Source organism: Bos mutus, chromosome 4 (assembly GCF_027580195.1).
Source record: "Bos mutus isolate GX-2022 chromosome 4, NWIPB_WYAK_1.1, whole genome shotgun sequence".
Classification (NCBI taxonomy): Eukaryota; Metazoa; Chordata; class Mammalia; order Artiodactyla; family Bovidae; genus Bos; species Bos mutus.
The window spans coordinates 63,427,631-63,450,558 of NC_091620.1; the positions used below are offsets into that span (position 1 = coordinate 63,427,631).

At 40.1% G+C, this 22,928-nt stretch overlaps 1 pseudogene; it reads right to left on the reverse strand.

Annotated features, from left to right (window-relative positions):
- Positions 1 to 20,022: 20,022 nt before the first annotated feature.
- LOC102273956 (stress-induced-phosphoprotein 1-like) lies at positions 20,023 to 21,570 on the reverse strand (annotated as a pseudogene).
- Between the last annotated feature and the right edge of the window lie 1,358 nt (positions 21,571 to 22,928).

Consider the following 22,928-nt stretch of genomic DNA (forward strand, 5'->3'; position numbering starts at 1 on the left):
TAGCCTTGACTAGACGGACCTTTGTTGGCAGAGTAATGTCTCTGCTTTTCAATATGCTATCTAGGTTGGTCATAACTTTCCTTCCAAGGAGTAAGCATCTTTTAACTTCATGGCTGCAGTCACCATCTGCAGTGATTTTGGAGCCCCCAAAAATAAAGTCTGACGCTGTTTCCACTGTTTCCCCATCTATTTCCCATGAAGTGATGGGACCAGATGCCATGATCTTCGTTTTCTGAATGTTGAGCTTTATAGTTTCCCCCAATTAGTCTCCTTATTCTCTTCAGACTACATTTTTTTCCCACAAGAGATAATTGATAAGAAATTGAAACAAGATAGGGAAACCATGTGGAGAATTGCAGTGGACCAAATTGGGAAACTCAGCAGTGGCCACAGGACTGGAGAAGGTCAGTTTTCATTCCAATCCCAAAGAAAGGCAATGCCAAAGAATGCTCAAACTACTGCACAATTGCACTCATCTCACACGCTAGTAGAGTAATGCTCAAAATTCTCCAAGCCAGGCTTCAGCAATATGTGAACCGTGAACTTCCAGATGTTCAAGCTGGTTTTAGAAAAGGCAGAGGAACCAGAGATCAAATTGCCAACATCCGCTGGATCATTGGAAAAAGGAAGAGAGTTCCAGAAAAACATCTATTTCTGCTCTATTGACTATGCCAAAGCCTTTGACTGTGTGGATCACAAGAAACTGTGGAAAATTCTGAAAGAGATGGGAATATCAGACCTGCCTCTTGAGAAACCTATATGCAGGTCAGGAAGCAACAGTTAGAACTGGATATGGAACAACAGACTGGTTCCAAATAGGAAACGGGGTACGTCAAGGCTGTATATTGTCACCTTGCTTATTTAACTTATATGCAGAGACATCATGAGAAATGCTGGACTGGAAGAAGCACAAGCTGGAATCAAGATTGCCGGGAGAAATCTCAATAACCTCAGATATGCAGATGACACCACCCTTATGGCAGAAAGTGAAGAGGAACTCAAAAGCCTCTTGATGAAAGTGAAAGTGGAGAGTGAAAAAGTTGGCTTAAAGCTCAGCATTCAGAAAATGAAGATCATGACATCTGGTCCCATCACTTCATGGGAAATAGATAGAGAAAAATAGTGGAAACAGTGTCAGACTTTATTTTGGGGGGCTCCAAAATCACTGCAAATGGTGATTGCAGCCATGAAATTAAAAGATGCTTACTCCTTGGAAGGAAAGTTATGACCAACCTAGATAGTATATTGAAAAACAGAGATATTACTTTCCCACAAAGTCCATCTAGTCAAGGCTATGGTTTTTCCAGTGGTCATGTATGGATGTGAGAGTTGGACTGTGAAGAAAGCTAAACACCAAAGAATTGATGCTTTTGAACTGTGGTGTTGGAGAAGACTCTCCAACCAGTCCATCATAAAGGAGATCAGTCCTGGGTGTTCATTGGAAGGACTGATGCTGAAGCTGACACTCCAATACTTTGGCCACCTCATGCGAAGAGTTGACTCATTGGAAAAGACTCTGATGCTGGGAGGGATTGGGGGCAGGAGGAGAAGGGGACAACAGAGGATGAGATGGCTGGATGGCATCACTGACTCAATGGACATGAGTTTGAATGAACACCGGGAGTTGGTGATGGACAGGGAGGCCTGGTGTGCTGTGATTCATGGGGTCGCAAAGAGTCAGACACGACTCCTCGACTGAACTGAACTGAACTGAACTGAACTGAATACATTGCTGTGGTGCAGGAGGTGGGAGATTATGTGATTATCTTAATAGGGGCTCTTGAATCAGAAAAAGGAATTTGCCAAATGGCAAGGGCAAGAATTAGGATTAATTAAACTGAAAAGAAATGAATCTTGGTCTGGTATCTTCTGTTGTTTGCCTTAAATAGACTTTGTCCTCTGATCAGTGGACTCATTCTACTTGAGATTGATAAGATTGCAGTAGGATCTTTAGGGTATGATAGCACTGGGTATGCTATCAATTGTCTGACATGCATGACTAATTCACTTTGGTGGTTGCCAAGTATCCTAGATGAGAGTAGAAGGTCACACAAGGCTCTAGTGAAGCCCTGTGCCCCCAGGGATGTTTAAGCATTTTCTTGACTGGTGAGTCCTAAACCTAGTGAAATGCCTCACTCGGATTAGTTTTCTTCTGTAGAGAAACAGAACACTGTCCTTCATGTATATAGAGAAGGTAATAGAACTGATAGGCCCCTTGGGATTCAGTTATAGAGACTGGGGACAGTCTAGATCGGTATGTCCTCTGAGCAAGCTTGTTTAAAAAGGGACAAAAACCAACTATTGTTAACTCTCTATTATTTAAAGCAGCACTATTCTTAACATCTTTTTGCTGCACTGTCTTCAGTTTATGCTGATATTGATCTCCTTTGGTGCTGTTTTAAAAGCTTCGTAGGGATAGTATTAACAAGAAACAAATTGATGCTTATGAACTGTGGTGTTGGAGAAGACTCTTGAGAGTCCCTTGGACAACAAAGAGATCCAGTGAGTCCATCCTAAAGGAAATTAGTCCTGAACATTCATTGGAAGGACTGATGTTGAAGCTGAAATTCCAATACTTTGGCCACCTGATGCAAAGAGCTGACTCATTAGAAAAGACCCTGATGCTGGGAAAGATTGAAAGTGGGAGGAGAAGGGGACGATAGAGGATGAGATAGTTGGATGGCATCACCATCTCAATGGACATGAGTTTGAGTAAACTCCGGGAGTTGGCGATGGACAGGGAAGCCTGGCGTGGTGCAGTCCATGGGGTTGCAAAGAATTGGACACGTCTGAGCAGCTGAACTAAACTGAACTGAATTCTTGGACAGATGTGACATCAACAGACTTAAGTCATGGGAAAAGTGTGTGGGTGATTTGGCATTGAGGAGGCCAGACATATTAGTTTAGCCAAAGCAACTTCACATAGAATCATGAGAAATGTGAAGAAGTGCTCCGTCCTCGCATCTTTTAGTCTGGTGTTCTGTTAGCCAGCTTCTGTAAATTGTAGGAGAAAGGCAAGACCTAATACTTTATAAAGGGTGTGCCATAGTTTATCTTCTGGGTGTCTATTTCCCAGAGGGATGGTAAGCCATAAAGCTAGTAGTAAAACAGTAAAACTGGGGCACTGCCCTGCCTTGCTGAGACCAGAGGGGATAGTTCCCATTTTAGCCTGTAGCAAGCTATCACTCATCAGCTAGTTCCCATGCAAGCCTCCATCCAAAAAATAAAATAAAAACACAAAGCAAAAAGCTCAAAATAGAGTCTCATAGCCAGAAGACACACTCTACTCAGCAAGTGCAAGTGAGGGAGGGGGCAGGGTTCCAACTCGAGCTTACCACTTGGCCACCCTAAAATGTGCCCAGTGACCTCCTTTTACTTCCTAGGTCCTTTGAACTTGCAGCTTCCTTAAAAGTAATCCCTTGCAATAGCAGCCTTCTCTTTGAGTCTTGTTTTGGGCTCTTGCTTCTGATTTTCCCCAGAGATCTGATCTTGTCTACTTTTTGTTTTTCAAGTATTCCTCAGAATTTTTGATCCCTTTATTATTGTCTAGTGCTGTTAATAATTTATTCTTTTCAGAAATACATTTTTTTCCCCTCTTTCCTGGAGGTTGGAAGGCATAGGGAAGTTTGCCATCTTGATCCAACGAAAGATGCAAATTTATTTTTGAGAGGAAATTAGAGTTTACAGGAAAAATCCAGCTATTTACACTAGGTGATAAGTATCATCTTACCCATGAGTGCTGGATATTTAAATGACTTAAACAAATATTTTAGAAAATGATTTTCTAGGAAAGCATTTATACCAAGGTTGTAAAGATCACAGTTACTAAAATTATGAGATTATTTTCATATTGTATTATTATAAAGAGGCTTCCCTGTTTATATGGAATTAAAATTCTTTCATGTTAAGGCAGAGGGAAAGTTTATTTATAAAACAGAGGGACTAGCATTGTATTAAGTTTACCAAACAGGTGCTTACATAAATATTCTTACATTTTACCATCTACTCTAGTTAGATGTTCCATATTACTTTGCAGCTGGTTTTTCTATACTTGCTCCATGCTGAAAGTTTTAGCTGGTAACCACTCTAGAATGTAAGAAGTAGCAAGCTCTTTATTGTTAAATATACACATACACATGTCCATTTGACTCTTTATTATACTTCAAAATTTAGAATTAAAGCAGTTTAAATACTGTGGGTACAATAATAATTGACTGTTCTAGTGGGCAGAATATTAGTAAAGATGTTTTAGTTAAACTGAACATTTCTGTCGATCAACTGTCAATCAGATTTAACAACAGCAGGATATGCATTCTTCTCAAGCTCACATGGAACATTCTCAAAGATAGACTACATTCTAGTAATTAATACAGATAAAACATAACTCAACAAATATGAATGTATAGAAATCATGCAAAGTATGTTTTTAGACCACAATGAAATTAAACTAAAAATTAATTACAGAAAGAAAGCTGGGAAATCCCCACTATTTGGAGATTAAACAACAGACTTCTGAAAAATACTGTGGGTTATAGAAGGCTCTAGAGAAATATAAATGTTCTTTTAGCAGAATAAAAAATGAAAACACAAGTTGTCAAAATTGTGAAATGCAGCAAAAGCAGTGCTTAAAGGGAATTTCATAGCTTTGAATGCATATATTAGATAAGAAAGATCTATAATCAGTAATCTAAGCTTCCACCTTGAGAAACTAGACAAAGAATAGTAATATAAACCTAAAGCAAGAAGAAGAAAATAAATGATAAAAAAATTAGAGCATAAATCAATGAAATTGAAAATAGGAACTTAACATAGAAAATTAACAAAATCAAAGCTGGTTCTTTGAAAAGATAACACTGATAAACCTCTAGCCAGATAGCCAAGAAAAAAAGAAACAAGACACAAATTATTACTATCCAAAATGAAAGAGAGGCCATGACTATTACTATTAATCCCATGGACATTAAAAAGTTCTGTTTATCTGATGGAAACCTGAATAAAACACATACATTAAGTTCATACATGTAGGTAAAATATAAGGTATGAAAGAATTTTCACCAAAATCTATAAAATGGTTGGGGTGGGAAGGACCGGGGATAGAGCTTGAACTTAGATTTTAGTCATCATTTTTTTTTTCTTCTACCAAAAGAAGATTTCTTGTGCAATTAAAAAACATTTTCCAAAAAAAAGTTGAAACCCTGGAGAACCATCTAATCAACAATACACAAGGCAAAAATAAATGTCAACCAAGTTTTAAACCAGTCCTTCATCCAATATTCTTCTTCATGACATTGTCGAAATAACTAACTGTAGTCCTGTGTCACAGAGGTTTGGAAAGCAAACACCAACTGGAGGACTATGCAGCTTCTTGCCACAATATTTCTCCTGTGTGTTAGTCTGTTCCCGCAGTCCTTCCCTTGGCTCCTTTTCCTGCAGTTTCTCTGCATGGATTTTTTTTTCGCCTCATCCTCCTGGTAGCTACTTTCTGTCAGCCTTTCTCCCTCCCCCCTCTGGCTGCCTGCCTCTCTTAATTCCTCCTTTCTGAATACTTATAACCACATTCCTGAGTTAAAAAGCAAAACTCTTCATCGTTCTTTGTTGAGGGAGGGTCAGGAGAGGAAGTATTTTCATTCTTGGTTAAATTCAGGTCTTTGACTGTTGATGAGTTCTTTCCTGAAAAGGTAACAGTGTTTTCTTCTTCCTGTTCACATGCACAATCATTGTGCTTGGGGTGGTTTTGTATCTCCTTCTACATGACATACACAAGTGTTGATGGAAAACTGCCTTTATCAGTAAAGAACTGCCAGCTGGTGCCTGAGTGCTTAGACTGACTATTGCTCTTGAATTGAGTGCTGAAAACTTGATAATAAAACCCAAATCACAGAAGCATAAACACAGCTGCTTATGCCTATAAAGTAAGTGGCTTACAAGGGAAAGCATAATCAGTAGAATCCAGTGTTTAGTCAATTACATTAACAGCAGACAAATAGAAATCATATGTATTTGACAGGAGGCCATTTTAAGAAACTGTGTATTTGTATGCTGCAAATGTAATGTGACATCTTACAAGAAATGTGATCCATTATTCATGAACTTGAAGAAAATACAAAGAACTATCCTGAAAAAACAGAAAATTTAAATTCTGTTAAAAATATGTGAGAGTTTTTCTTATTGAAATATAGTTTATATACAATATTATTTTTTACAGGTATGAAATATGATTCACTATTTTCAAAGGTTATACTCCATTTATAGTTATTATACTGGCTCTATTTTCTGTGTTTACAATACATCCTTATAATTTATCTATTTTATACATAGTAGTTTATATATTTATACAAACTTAGTCCCCTACTCTTATATTGCCCCTCTCCACTTCCTTCTCCCCATTGGTAACCACTAGTTTGCTGTCTGTGAGTCTGCTTCTTTTTTGTCGTAGTCAAAAATGTGAGGATTTTATTTCTTAAATTGATTCAGAGGTTTATTGTTTAAGTGATTATAACCAGAAATTTAATATCTCTTAAGTATGCCAGCAGTATTATTCCAGAAAACACTGTATTTGGGGGAGCACCAAGGCTTTAAGAAACACAATCAAAATCAGAACTTGAACTGTGTTGGAGAAGGGCCATAGCAAATAGACCCAGCAGAAGGTGGGAGATGATGAAGGAAGTTCCCTCAAAGGATAATGGAAGGTAATCCATGAAGGCAGCTGGACCAGCAGGGGAAATCTCATGTGAATACATGAGGTCAAGTACAGAGGTCAAGTCAGAAAGCTAAAAAAAGGCCCATTGCTGGCTTATTGGTGGGGTTTTGGCCCTTGGGGTCAGAACACACACACACAAATCACTGATGAAATTGAAAAAGAATCTGGAAAGACCCCTATACTGGGACTTGGGTACAAAGATGCTGTTACTGGAGTTGGAGATCAGGCTGGAACATGGTACCAGGACCATTTTTAGGATGTCCAGACCTAAGGTACAGTGGCGGTCATTTGTTTCTTAAATTCTATTGATTAAGGACTGTTGGGAGAGCCTGGAGTGGGGCTGAGTCTTCAGGTTCCAGGTACATTGTCATAATTATAACTTCTGTGGGGTGTGGGACTGCCAGTTGCAAATGAAATTTTACTAATCTGGTATAACTGCAGTCGTGATAAATCGTTGAAGGATAAAGGTCCAGTTTGTGAAAAACTAGTAATGGCAAATTTCACAAGGCATTTTTGAAAGGCTTCCTAGATTTCAATTATTATAGGACTGGAAGTCCTTCAGGTATCTGTTAATAAATGATAGATAATAATAAGTAAATGGATAATAATAGATAATAATAAGTGGGTAAGGTGCATGGTTGTATAATTAGCAGAGATTCCCTAAAACTGTGCGTGAGTCAATTGCATTTGAAACACCTACTGGTGCTTTAAGAAACTCCCAGGCTTGCAGACAGCCTAAGGAATCAGTATCTGAAAGAAAGCCTAGAAATCTGAAGGTTCTCCAAAGTCCCCAGAGAACTAAAGACATCTCTCCTTAGAGCCCTGTCAAGTTTATTACTCATAACATTTCATCTGCTCCAAACAATTTGGAAGTTTGAAGAATTTATTCTCACAAATAGTTTAGGCATTCCTTTCCCAATAGTATCCTATAAAAACATAAATACATCTTATTATATCACAATGTGTATATCCCGATATATCATCTTTAGCTCAGTGCTTCCCAGAATTATCATGAATTCCAATTTAGTAAGTCTAAATTAGTGAACTCTTAATTCCAGAAAATCATCCCCTTAAAATCCTATTCCTCTGCAGTTGCACTATCCACCCCTGGGATACATCTTTCCATGGCAACAATGTCCTTGAACAATCCCAACTGTGTCTTTTTTTGGTGTGTACTTTATTCTTCACTATCTTTCTGGTCATGTGGAAGTAGTTTTGGTCTGGTATTGATGGGAAGTGAGGAGAAGCCTTAATCCACTTTATCAGAAGGCAAGGATTCTACGTGCAGTCAGATTATTGTTCCAGCTACAGGTGAAGACATAGGTACTTGACTTTGCCGTCTGAGTACACTGCCTACCCCTAGCCCTCTGAGCAAGTCTCTCTGTCCAGCTGACAGCTACAAATGTTTTCTAAGTCTGTTCACAACCCCTGGTGATCCCAGACTCCTGCATGGGGAGTCAGAAGACTGAAGTCTTGGTTTTGCCTCCAGGACTAGCCAACTGCATGGTTTTACACAAATAGCATCATTTCTCTGGGCTTTGTTTTCTTCTAGTGGTAGGATCAAGGGTTTGAATCATGATTTCATTTTCTATTTGTGTAATCTGGGGCAAGTTATTGAATACCTAGGGCCTCAATCTCCTCACTTATAAAGCAGAGATAATAAAAGAGCCCACCTTAGAGTAGTTGTGGCAGTTTGCTCAGATGGTGCCTGAAAGTGAAAAGTGCAAGTGTTATTCGCTCAGTCTTGTCTGACTGACTGCAACCCCATGGACTGTAGCCCGCCAGGTTCCTCTGTCCTCCACTTTCTCCTGGAGTTTGCTCAAACTCATGTCCACTGAGTCAGTGATGCTTATCTAACCATCTCCTCCTCCACACACACACACACACACACACACACACACACATATTATTCTTCAGATTCTTTTCCCTTATAGTTATTACAAAGTATTAACTGAGCTCCCTGTGCTATACAGTACATCCTTGTTGGTTATCTATATGTAGTAGTGTGTGTATATGTTAATCCAGGCTTCCCAGGTGACACAATGGTAAGGAATCTGCCTACCAATGCAGGAGATACTGGAGGTATGAGTTTGATCCTTGGTCAGGAGGAGCCCTTGGAGAAGGAAATGACAACCCACTCCAGTATTTTTGCCTGGAAAAATCCATGGACAGACGAGTCTGGCAGGCTACAGTCCATGGGTTTGAAAAGAGCCAGACACGACTGAGCATGCACGCACACATATTAACCCCACCTACTAATTCTTCCCTCACCCCACCTCCTACATTTCCCTTTTAGCAACCATAAGTTTTATATGTCTACAAGTCTCTCTCTGTTCTATAAATAAGTTCACTTTTATCATTTTTCTAGATTCCACATATAAGCCGTATCATATGATATTTGTCTTCATCCATGTTGTTGTAAATGGCATTATTTTGTTCTTTTTAATGGCTGAGTAATATTTCATTGGGCTTCCCAGGTGGCTCAGTGGTAATGAATGTGCCTGAAATGCAGGAGACATAGGTTTGATCCCAGGAAGATCCTCTGGAGAAGGAAATGGTAACAAACTCCTGTATTCTTGCCTGGGAAATCCCATAGACAAAGGAGCCTGGTAGGCTACAGTCCATGGGGTCACAAAGGAGTTGGACACGATTTAATGACTAAACAATATTTCATTGTATATATACACCACATCTTCTTTATCCATTTATCTGTTGATGGACATTTAGGTTACTTTCATGTCTTGACTATTATAAATAGTGCTGCAGTGAACATTGGTGTACATGTATCTTCAAATATTGGTTTTCTCTGGATATATGCTCAGGATTCACTTACTAGTTTTTAAGTGAAATCAGGACTTTTTAAAACAAAATATTTTTAGGAAGTTCCCCTGTGATCTTGTTGCAGACAACAATTTGAGACCCACTAGCTGAAGAGGTGAGGAAGGAGTGAGATAGTGTGCCAGAAACAACCAGAGAGACTGGGCGATGGCAGGGCCTTTGAGCACCAAGGCAGGACTGACTGAGCGCCATGCCCACTCTGTAGTTTTAATCCCTTCTTTTTCAGGTGGGAATTTTCCATCTTTGGTGAGATCTAGCCTGAAAACAACAGTCAGAGAAAGTAATAATGTGGGAATTTCCACTTGATTCCCATAAAATGTAAACTGAGAATGGCTAAAAAAAAAATTAGGACAGGTATGGCTCTTAATATTGGTACCTAGTAACAGCCCAATATCCCAAGCACCAGGGCTGGTCTTCGCCCTCTTTCTGGTGTGGGTTGTCCACCACAGGTGGGAAATGCAAACTTTGATTGACGTGTGAATCCTTTAGGTTGCTTCTCACACCTGATCTGCAATCATTGTGACACGTTGACTTGGTTCATGTGGTTCAACTTCATAGGAATATTCCACATTTCCTTGAGCTCATACCGATGCTAAAGAAAAGGTTATGTTGTATTGTGAGAAAGCCAGCCAGACTGCGTGGTCTTCTGAGATGGTTCTTTGTGTCTGTGCTGTAATGATTGCGGTCACTGGTTGTGATACAGTGAGTGTGTGATTAATAAAACATGCAAAGCCTAATGATCTCTGGCTGTCTAAGCTAAGAGAAGAGAATCATAGAACTGAGAAATTCACAACTCTCATTCTTGATAACATGCTATAGAGCACCATCAGATCAGATCAGTTGCTCAGTTGTGTCCGACTCTTTGCAACTCCATGAATCGCAGCACGCCAGGCCTCCCTGTCCATCACCAACTCCCAGAGTTTACCCAAACTCACGTCCATCGAGTCAGCGATGCCATCCAGCCATCTCATCCTCTGTCATCCCCTTCTCTTCCTGCCCCCAATCCCTCCCAGCATCAGAGTCTTTTCCAATGAGTCAACTCTTTGCATGAGGTGGCCAAAGTACTGGAGTTTCAGCTTTAGCATCATTCCTTCCAAAGACATCTCAGGGCTGATCTCCTTCAGAATGGACTGGTTGGATCTCCTTGCAGTCCAAGGGGCTCTCAAGAGTCTTCTCCAACACCACAGTTCAAAAGCATCAATTCTTCGGCGCTCAGCCTTCTTCACAGTCCAGCTCTCAGCATTTGTTATTTGTGTCTCCTGTCCCCAGTGGCCACAATCGACAGTTTAGAAAACTGTGGAAAGATTACCCACAAAACCCTAAAGTTAAAAAGTCCAAAGGCATAGCCTACGAAAGGTGAATGAAACTTCTACTCACATACTGATTGCTTTCTGACCAAATTCTATGTAACACAGAGCTCCAATTTAATAAAAAAAGAGAGTCTCATAGTGGGGGTCCATTTTTGGCAGTATTATGGGTCAGATATTCTGAAAAGCTACCCTGCTGAAATGCACATAGATCCCGAACAATAAATATATAGTTTAAAAATGACTGAGTTTGCAAGGAAGTAAATTCTGAAGAGCAAAAGAAAAAACTGTGAGCTGAAATCAAGGCTGTAAGTAAATAAAAGCCAGCCCGTCCTGGAGCAGTGTGTGGGCTCAGTAGCTGCCGCTCGTGGGCTCCAGAGCATATGGGCTTCAGTGGTTGTGGCACTTGGGCTTAGTTGCTCCTTGGCATGTGGGATCTTCCTGGTCCTCAGACGTAACCCATGTCCCCTGCATTGGCAGCCAGGTTCTTAACCACTGGACCTCAAGGGAAGTCCAAGAAAGCAAATTCATGTTTGTTTGAGTGCAAGTCTGCAAACACAACAAACAGTAGTTTAGAGCACATGAAATTCAGATAATGGGACTTTCCAATATTGACAATAAAATAGCTACCTAAAGAAATAAAAGATATAATAAAAAGAGGGAGAATGCAAAAAAGAATATTGGCAAACAGAATGCAATACTACATTATGAAACTCATGTGTCATAACCACATGAGATTTATTTCCATGAATGCAGAGTTGATTTAGCTTTTTATATTTAGTAATAGATTTACCATATTAATAGTTGGAGGTGGAGGCACACTTTTTAAAGTTTTATCAAGATATAATTAACCTGCAATAAGTAGTACATATTTTAAGTTTACAATTTAGTAAGTTTTGACATGTGTATACACTCATGAAATCAGTACCAAAGTCAGGATAATGAAGATATCCATCACCCAGGAAAGTTTCCTTCTGCCATGTTGTTATCCTTTTCTCCCTTCCTGCTTGTGGGTTCCCTCCCTCAAGTAACCTCAAGTAGTCCTTGTGTAACCACTGATGTATTTCCTGTCACTGTAGCTTAGTTTACATTGTGTGGAACTTGATGTAAGTAGAAATACAGTGAGTGCTCTTAAGTTTCCTGGCTTCCACTCAGCATGATTATCAGCATGATTATCAGCATGATTATCACACATTCATGTGTGTGTCAGTGATTCATTCCTATTTATTTCTGAATGTTGTTCCAGGGGTTGGTTCACTTTAGAAAATTAGTGGTAGGTCCTCTCTAGTGGAGTGGGTTTTACCTGCTGCAGGCTCACAGGCAATGGAAGAGCAAGAAAGCCCTCCACTTGCTTCTTGAGACGTGGCTCAACAGTCTGTGTGAATTCAGAAGCACCAATAACCCTTAAGTTTGGATCATCTCCTTGGAGTGAGTAGAGCTCGTATGGGAAGTGGTCTGTGGCTCTAACTTGTCCTGGTCTGTGTTTGCAGTAAGCCAGGAAGAGCTGTGCTTCTCGGTGTTTCCACTGGTGGGCATGTTGGGGGATTTCACCACATCAGCTGGATTTTCTTCTTGATTCCTTCTGAAGAGCCAAAATGAAAAAGCTTGGTCAGTCAACTCTGGACAGATCCCCTCCCAACTTCATCATGGGAACTCAGAAGGAAAGTAACCCAGCTTTTTTGCTGCAGATTGTGTTATAGGGTAGGAGGAAGGAGAGAAAAGAGTTTTGAAATGGGTCACAATGATTGGTACCCATCTACCCACTAGCATGCTTATCCTTCCTTCTATTTCTTATAAAATGTTCATTCGGGGGAGGAGGATACAGAACAGAAAGCAAGAAAAGAGTTCAGGAGAACTCACAACTCTTCAAAGATAAAGGAGCCTGTAGGTATGCAGCAATTTCCTCAATCATCTTTTATATTGAGTCAGCCAAAAAGTTCATTTGAACTTTGCAAACATGAAAAAAACTTGATGAAACTTTTTGGTCAACCCAATACTAAGGTGCAGACAGTCCCAAACAGGCCTACAGGAAGGCAGGACCAGAGAAACTGCCACAGGGCCTCCGTAAAGACTGTAGATTTGAGAGAGGGAGTCAGAACCATGCAGAGGTGAATCCAGTGATCGGCCTGTTCTGATATTCCAGGAAGCATTGAGAAGAGCCAAGACAAACTGAGGGTCAGGACAGACTCTGAGTAGGTGTAGGGAATTACAAAGTGTAGAACAGGAGACAGGGAACTAGCATCTGACTGTTAGGAAAAGTAAGAATGACTGATAATGGAAAAAGTAAATCAACGATTTTCAGAATTGAGATGTGTATTAGCCAAGGTCATCGGCCTTGTCAGCTCTTGCAACGAACTCCCTTCCAGCACTGGTTCCTGGAAATAGTTCTCAGTTAGGCTGTCTCAGGCAAACTGGCACAGCTGCTAGGGGAATGTGGTAGTGGAAGGAAAATTTACTTTCTTAGTGATCTTCCCCAAAAAGCAATTACGTGCTTAAAGAAGTTTTTTTAAAGAAGTTTTTTGAATGGTGGCTCTTCTAGTGTCTTAAAAATTATTTTATTTATATATAGAATTCCTGCTTAGGAACCAATGTAACCTATTTTTGAAAGTACAGTAGTCCTTGTTTAGCCACAGTTTTGCTTTGTATGATTTCAGTTACCCATGGTCAATCATGGTCCAAAAGTATTCAGTTCAGTTCAGTCACTCAATCATGCAGATGCCACGGACTGCAGCATGCCAGGCTTCCCTGTCCATCACCAAGTCCCAGAGCTTGCTCAAATTCATGTTCATTCAGTTGGTGATGCCATCCAACCATCTCATCCTCTGTCAACCCCTTCTCTTCCCACCTTCAATCTTTCCCAGCATCAGGGTCTTCTCCAGTCAGTCAGTTCTTCACATCAGGTGGCCAAAGTATTGAAGTTTCAGCATCAGTCTTTCCAATGGATATTCAGGACTGATTTCCTTCAGAATGGACTGGTTGGATCTCCTTGCAGTCCAAGGGACTGTCAAGAGTCTTCTCCAACACCACAGTTCAAAAGCATCAATTCTTTAGTGCTCAGCTTTCTTTTTAGTCCAACTCTCACATCCATACATGACTACTGGAAAAACCATAGCTTTGACTAGACAGACCTTTGTAGGCAAAAGGAACGTCTCTGCTTTTTAATGTGCTGTCTAGGTTGGTCATACTTTCCTTCCAAGGAGCAAGCGTCTTTTAATTTCATGGCTGCAGTCAACATCTGCGGTGATTTTGGAGCCCCCCAAAATCAAGTCTCTCACTATTTCCATTGTTTCCCCATCTATTTGCCATGAAGTGGTGGGACCAGATGCCATGATCTTCGTTTTCTGAATGTTGAGCTTTAAGCCAACTTTTTTACTCTCCTCTTTGATTTTCACCAAGAGGCTCTTTAGTTCCTCTTCACTTTCTGCCATAAGGTGGTGTCATCAGCGTATCTGAGGTTATTGATATTTCTCCTGGCAATCTTGATTCCAGCTTGTGCTTTATCCAGCCTGGCATTTTGCATGATGTACTCTGCATATAAGTTAAATAATCAGGGTGACAATATATAGCCTTGACATACTCCTTTCCCAATTTGGAACCAGTCTGTTGTTGCATGTCTGGTTCTGACTATTGCTTCTTAACCTGCATAAAGATTTCTCAGAAGGAATGTCAGGTGGTCTGATATTCCCATCTCTTTTCCATAGTTTTTTGTGATCCACACAGTTTTCAAAGGTTTTGGAACAGTCAATAAAGCAGAAATAGATGTTTTTCTGGAACTCTCTTGCTTTTCGATGATCCAGAGGATGTTAGCATTTTGATCTCTGGTTCCTCTGCTTTTTCTAAATGCAGCTTGAACATCTGGAAGTTCAAGTTTCACATACTGTTGAGGCCTGGCTTGGAGAATTTTGAGCATTACTTTGCTAATGTGTGAGATGAGTGCTATAGCGTGTGAGATCAGTGAAAAAATATTACATGGGAAACTCCAGAAATAAACAATTCATAAATTTTAAGATGCATGCAATTCTCTCTCATCAACCTGCCCCATCCCACATGGGACGTGAATCACCCTTTTGTCTAGCATATCCTGCCCAGTAGTCATTTAGCACAATCTTGGTTATCAGATTGAGTCACGGTATTTCAGTGCTTGTGTTCAAGTAACTTTTATTTTACTTAATAATGGCCCCAATGTCCAAGAGTAGTGATGCTGGCAACTTGAATGTGCCAAAGAGAAGCCAAAAAGTTCTTCCTTTAATTGAAAAGATACAAGTCTTCAACTAAAGAAAAAAAATTGTATACCAAGGTTTCAAAGACCTTTTATCTGTGATTTTGTGAAAAAGGAAAAAGGAATTCATGCTAGTTTTGTTGGTGTACCTCAAACCACATATTACAGTCATAATGCATGTTACATGCTTTGTTAAGATGGAACAGGTATTAAATGTGTACAAGATGTTTTGAAAGAAAGAGTGATCACATTCATGTAACTTTTATTACAGTGTATAATAATTGTTCTATTAACCATTATTACAGTGTAGTAATTATTAGCTATTATTATTAATCTCTTACTGTGCCTGATTTATAAGTTAAACTTTATCATAGATATATGTGTATAGGAAAAAATATAGAGAGAGTTCAGTACTGTCTGCAGTTTCAGATATCTTCTGGGGGTCTTAGAATTTACCCCCAAGGATTAGGGGGCCTGCTGTAATAATCACTGTAATTTCAACATTACTATAGCCCCCACCCTGAGGATCTTTTTAATGCAGATAAACAGGAGCTATATCTGTAAGTAGTCACAGCAGCAATAGCAGCCAAAAATAATTTGGCTTCTGTGTATCACAGAGGCAGTTCTGAATGCTTTCCAAATGTTAATTTATTTCTCACAGCAGTCTTTTGAGGCAGGCATCATTATTCGCATTTTATAGAATGACCTGTTTGCACGTCACTGGACTAACCACACTTTCATTGGACTAACAGGTTTTTTTTTTAATTTTTTACTTATTTGTTTTTTAATTTTGGCTGTGGTGGGTCTCCAGTGCTTTCTCTAGTTGTGGGGAATGTGGACTCTTCATTGCAGTGCACAGGCCTCTCATTGCGTGGATTCTCTTGTTGTGGAGCACGGGCTTTAGGTGTGTACAGGCTTCGGTAGGTGTGGCACACGGGCTCAATAGTTGTGGTGCACGGGGGCTTAGCTGCTCCATGGCTTTGATCTTCCTGGACCAGGGATTTAAAAATTTTAACTCTTTTCATCTAATGATATAAAATCAGTTATGAGGATAGCCCTATTTTTTCAATGAACTTCATTAACTAGAGATGTTTGGAGGGTCATGCATTGAGAAAAGTATCTTAAGCAGAATGTACATTTAATCTCTTTTGAAAAGAAGTCATTTCAACTTGCTTATGAAAGAAGTAATGTTTAATTATTCTGGACACAGAGCAGAGTGTTTGGGTGTTGTTTTTGTTTTTTAACATAACTCTCAGTGACTTCTGGCTTCTCCATTTTGGTGACAATTTGCGCTGGTTACCTAGTGCAATTTACATTCTGTTAAGCACAGAAGATAGAATAAACAAATTACACTTTTGAATTAATTGTTCTATAAGTCGAGTAATTCTAAAAATGAAACTGGTTCTAACCAGTTTGGTATTTATAAAATTTGCCGCTTTAGCAACTGTCATACTATGAAAAGATCTCATTTTATTAACTATTATTTTATTAAGGACAAATTAAGTATGAAATGTATGCTGAGTTATAAAGAGCATAGAAATGACTTCTTGGCTAAAAAATGTACCCTACCAGTCTGACTTGGGCCCAGCTAATAGCTGGAAAGGGTCAAGCATTAAATCTGTATCTTCCATCAATAATTCGGCATCATGTTCCATTTTATACTATAACCCATTTTCCTACATTTCCTTCCATCCACTGCTCTTGAAAGGAGGAGTGAAGAGAGGGAGATGAAGGGCTTAGTGTTCCTGTGGGACTGGTCCAAACTGAAGACAGTAATGGGAGATACTAGGGGACTGGGCCTCACAGAGAATATGATGAGAAAGATTAAATGCTTTGGCAAGTGAGCTGGGCACAGTCCTTCATCTCGACTTTCCCACCCTTCAGCCTTCCTCTAGAGGAGCTCCATATTGTCCTGGCTTCTGATAGGATCCATGCTACATCCTGCTGATTGTCACATTTTTAATACCAACCCAAATCTCTCTTCTGAACTGCAATTGGATCTCACTGCCTGTTCAACACCTCTAACATGAATATCTCTGGAGGCATGGGTTGCAGCAGTGAACAAAAAAGCAAAAAAGAATCTATCATCCGAGAATTTTTATTCTAGCCCCTACTCAAAAATCTCCCAAACAGAGGGGATATGGGTGTACCTATGGCTGATTCTTATTGACATATGACAGAAAAACACAAAATTCTGTAAAGCGATTATCCTTCAATTAAAAAAGTAAATTAAAAAAATAAGAAACTTTCTAGACAGAAATCATATACTTTAAACATGTCTAAGTCATTCAGTTGCACTGGCTAAAAATCACATCTCATTAGTTCTACATTTAAGGTGTTTTTCCTCTTCAGTGCCAACGCAATTATCCAAGAAAGCCATCATTTCTCTTCTAGGCACCTATAAAAGATTCCTAATAGTCCTCCTCCATCCACTTTTGTTCTCCCCATCACTAAGCCAAATGGTTACTTTATTTTCCAAGAGTGGTCCTTTAAAAGTGCAGGCTGATCATAGCAGTCCCTTACTTAAAAATATTTCAAATACAATTTGAATAAAATTCAGAGCCTACCAGACTCAGCATGACCTGGCCCCAGCTTCCTCTGTAGCTTTCTCCCCTTTATGCTCTAAGTTCCAGACACAGTGACATTCTATGAGTTCCTAATTATGCCAAAATCCTTTGCACTCTAGTGACACACTTCTTCCCTTTGTCTCTGTTAACTCCAAATTATTATCAGATTTCAGGTTAAGCATCATTTTTTGCTAGTCTACAATTCCTGCCGACTACTTGTCCCTTTATATGTACATTTGTAGCACTTTTTTTTATATGCTTGCCAGCATTGTAATTACTTATGTGATGATCTGTTTAATGTCTATCTTTACCATTAGGCTGTAGCTCCATTAAGGTAGGAACTTTATCCATCTTTTCCACCACAGAATTTCCAGTGACAATCACAGTGGGATAGTAGGCACTCATTGAATATGTGTTATATTTATTCAATGTAAGGAAAGGCTTCTATAAGCCAGTATTACAACACTAATAAGAGGTTATTATGGGAAAGGAAGGAATTGTACTAGAGTAATTATAAAAACTAATTTAAATAAAATTTTTATTTTCCAGATAAGAATAGTGAATAAATACAAAATGCTGCAGGGGAAAATGAGTATTGATAGTGCATAACCTATAGGAACACGACATACATTGTAGCAGCCCCAGCCTGGATAGAATGAGAAGGGAAATGTCATGAAGGATGAGAAGTGACTTTTGTATTTATGAAAGGAACTGCAGACTGCATAGTGATTATAAATAGGACTTATAGGGACCTTCCTGCACCAGGTATTTTGGAAACTATGATCTGCATTCAGATATTCAGATGTGGTGGAATACATTTGTTTAGGAGAATCCCAGGGATGGCGGAGCCTGGTGGGCTGCCATCTATGGGGTTGCACAGAGTCGGACACGACTGAAGCGACTTAGCAGCAGCAGCAGCAGCAGCAGCAGCAGCAGCAGAGAGTAGTATAAAATACTTGACTGGGGAGGGTAGGACTCTAGGCAGCTGGTATGTGGAAAAGGCAGAAAACACTGAATAGTTTGCCCACGGGTAGATGCCCGTGAAGATTTTTCAATCCAGTTTAGAGTGCATAAATATTTCATAAACTGAAAAGCTTTAAGTTTGAGAGTGGTCCTATACTGTAGAACGTGATTGACTCTTGCACAGATCTCCTGTTGACTTCAGATTTCAAGAGAATCATTACTTGCTGTGCAGTAATGATTTCATGATCAGAATATTATGTCTCAAGGCTTAGAATCTTTTAAATTATTCAAAAATCTTCTGAAAGTTTTCTTTTTCAGCCTCAAAGACGTGGTTTATTTTGTTTTGGGGATGAGAACATGTGTCTATAATTCTGAGAGCTTGTTCTTTTATGAAAATAAATCAAAATAAATAGGTTATACATTTGGGAACATGGTAAGAATGTTTCCTGTGTTTTAATCCCAAAATGTTGAGTAAAACATTCAGAGTCTGTTCGTTGCCAAAAATTACATCAGTAGACCATGAAAGCTCTACTAACATGGAGCTCCTAGGTCAACATTAAAAACAGTTGTGAAGTTTTAAGTTGCTTTTGTTAATCAGTTGCTTTTTTTTTCCCCCAAAGACAACCTTGATCATAATGCACCTTCTTTCATTAATTAAGCTATGATAAGATCTGAATAGACTTCTGGTTTCCTATTTCCTGTAAAAGACCTAAGGTTGAACAAAGATATATTTTGTCTTTCTCTTGTCTGGTATTAACAATAAACAGAACGACTTTTTCTTTCCTGCTTTTTTTAAAAAAATGTGTAACCAGGCCTGACTGGCTGGTTCTGTTGGTAAAGGGGTCATAGAGTTTATAGTGTGAAGACAGTTGGGACCTGAGGTTGGAAAGAACAGCCTCCCCCTTTGCCTGGTGGGTGGCTTTGATGGTAAAAGAATCTGCCTGCAATGCAGGAGACCCAGGTTTGATCCCTGGGTTGGGAAGATCCCTTGGAGAAGGGAATGGCTACCCACTCCAGTATTCTTGCCTGAAGAACTCCTTGGACAGAGGAGCCTGGTGGTCTATAGTCCATGGGGTCACAAAGAGTCAAGGACACAACTGAGCGGCTAACGCTTTCACTCCCTGCCCACCGCCACCCCCCAACCCCACCAATCACCAACTATGGCAGAGCAGCTTGGACAGTGACTGAGGAGCACAGGTGGGAGACATGAAATCTGGGGGCAGCAAGAGAGACAGTGTTAGTGCAAAAAGGGCCGAGAGGCTACATGAATAACTGGAGTACAAATCTCTGTCTTCCACATTGGTCTCTATAAACATAGAGAGATAAGTTGTTCTCCTTTCCCTGTCTGTCCCTTCTGCTCCATGCTGCTTGCCACAGTTCTGGCTCCTTTTTCTATGTGAGGGTGAGGGGAAGGAGATGAGTGAGTCATCACCCGATTGCAATCAGACCCACCTCCATCAGCTTCTGGAGCTTCCACATTATTGCAGGATTCTTTAAGTGTCTGCTGAGTGCCAGGGTTCTTCAGCATCTGTTCCAAGTTAAGCCACATGGCCAGGTCACTCATCTATTGCACCTTGGCCATGGCCTATCTCTTCACATCTTCAAGGCTGTTGTGTTGGTGGTTCTGTAACACCGTGTAGCCATGGTGACTGTCAGCTACCTGCTTACAGTTGGAGTCCAGATCTAGTGCCTTATAGTGGACATCCATGCCTTTTGTATAGTCTTTTGTTGATTCTTAGGGCAGATGCTTTCCATGGATAACCCTTGGTGAGAGTCAGTTCTAACTGGATATATTTCTCACAGTCCTTGTGTTCAGCTGAAACTCCAGGAGTTTGATGGAGCAGGCAGCTCACTTGCTGTACAATTTGGTGTCTCTCAGATTCCCATTTGATGGTTTCTGGCCTGGGGATAGTCCCCTTTCTACATATATTCATTACCTTTGTTCTGGGTTTATGCAGTCCAGGGTTTGGTGCTCTGCCAGAGACTTGTAGAAATGGATGGCATCCATACACTTTCCTTCTATGGAGTAGGCTCTTCCAATTTGAGTGTAAGGTTTGGCGATCTGTTGGTGATACTCTTCTCGCTTGTTTAGCTGCTCTTCAAAGGCCTTCTCACAAATCTCCTGACTTTCACTCTGGTCATCCTTTGTGGAGTACCTGGCTCCTTGATTGGTCGTGTGAGTCATGTTGGTGGGGTCTTGGTGTTGGCTCTGTTGTACTATTTAAGGCTGAGTCAAAGTTGTTGTTTTTTTTTTCTTTCTCTTACAGGCATGCTTCCCCAACTCTTTTTCCTCCAGTGCCTGCTTCTTATTCTCTGGAAGATTTTCTTCCATTGGCTCTGGCTTGGTCTCCTTTTTGGGAGAAGATGGTGGTGGTGGAGGTGTCTCAGCTTCTTTCTCCTCATCCATACTGCCCAGATCACCTTGGAGGAGACACTGAGGATAGTCATGACCTACGGATCTTGCAGTTTTAGCCCGGGTCAGATGGCCTGTTGTGTGTTGCCCTATCAGTTCCTGGTAGGTAGGATCCATGAGCAGTGTCCTTGTCCTGGAATCACTATCCAACTTCTGGTATAGATCAGACATGATGAAAGGATTCTTGAATTTCCTCTCTGCTGACCAGGGCTCCATATTCTGTAAACCATCTTTGAGCTGAGGATTGAGGATTACTTGCTTCATGTTTAAACTCTTGTCATAAGTTTGAGTGGTGGTTTTTGAATGAGTTTAAAAACTCAAGAGCTACGGCTTTTGGGGAATAGAGCCCTTGCCCCAGTCAGGTTTTAAGTCAACAGTTTTGTCACCATCCTTGTAGCCTTCTGATGATCACCTTTCTTGGTGAAGGACACAGAGCGATTGCTGGAGAGCACACGGTCTGGGAACCCAACTCACTGTTTGAGGGCAGCACTGTGGTGCATCATCCTTGTTGCCAGCACTCAGGGCCTCGTCACCTTTGGCTTTAACTCATTTATCTTCTCCATAGCCTGGCCTCGCCAAACCCATTCAGTAGGTTTGATCTGCTCTCGTTCTCAGCCTAGAACTTTGAAACAGATAGTTCCTAGATACTCTGGAAAACAGTTGGGCAGTTTCTTAAACTAAACATGCAACTGCTATAACACCCAGCTGTTACACTCTTGGGTGTTCATCCCAGAAAAAATAAAGACTTGTCCTCATGTAAAAACATGTAAATGAATGTCTATGACAGCTTTATTTGAAACAGCCAACAACTAAAAACAGATCAAACTTTCCTCAATGGGTGAATGGCTAAAGAAACTGGAATTCATATCCTTGACTACTATTCAGTAATAAGAAAGAAATGGATTATTGATACATGCAACAATTGGAATGAATCTCCAGGGTATTGTGATGAGTGAAAAGAGTCAATCCAAAAAGGTTAGCTACCATCTGTATGATTTCATTATATAACATTCTTGAAATGACAGAATTATACAAATTGAGGAGAACTTAGTAGTTGTCAAGGATCATGGGCAGGACAGGGAGTAGAGTGGTAGGTACAGTGAGGAAGGGAATTGAGTGTTATTAAAGAAGGGCAACCTAGTAATCCTTGTCATGTTGAAAATATTCTGTGTCTTTGTTTATCCCTCCACTTGCCAGTGGACATTTGGATTATTTCCAGTCCTTGGCTATGATGACTAATGCTGCTGTGAATATTCATGTACAAGTCTTTATATGGACATACATTTTCATTTTCTTGGGTAGTTGTCAAAGTGTGAAATTGCTAGATAGTTGTGGTGGTGGTGGTGGATTAGTCACTAAATTGTGTCCAACTCTTGCAACGTCATAGACTGTAGCCCGCCCACCTCCTCTGTCCATGGGATTTTGCAGGCAAAAATATTGGAGTAGGTCGCCATTCCCTTTTCCAGGGGATCTTCCTGATCCAGGGATTAAACCCAAGTTTCCTGCATTGCAGGCAGATTCTTTACTGACTGAGCCACCAGGAAAGCCCCAGAGAGTTGTAAGTTAACTATAATCATAGTAAGCTAATATTTAACTTTTGAAGTGACTGCCAAAATGTCATTTTACATTCCTACCAGCAATGTATGAGGCTTCCAGATTCTTCTCATACTTGCTAACATTTCATATTGACAGTCTTTTACATTACACCACTCTGATAAGTTTGAAATGGTATTTCGCTATGATTTTAATTTGCATTTCTCTAATGATTAGTGAGGTCTTCCCTGTAGCTCAAATGGTAAAGAGTTCTCCTGCAGTGCAGGAGACCAAGGTTCGATCCCTGGGTCAAGAAGATCCTCTGGAGAAAGGAATGGCAATCCACTCCAGTATTCTTGCCTGGAAAATCCCATGGACAGAGGAGACT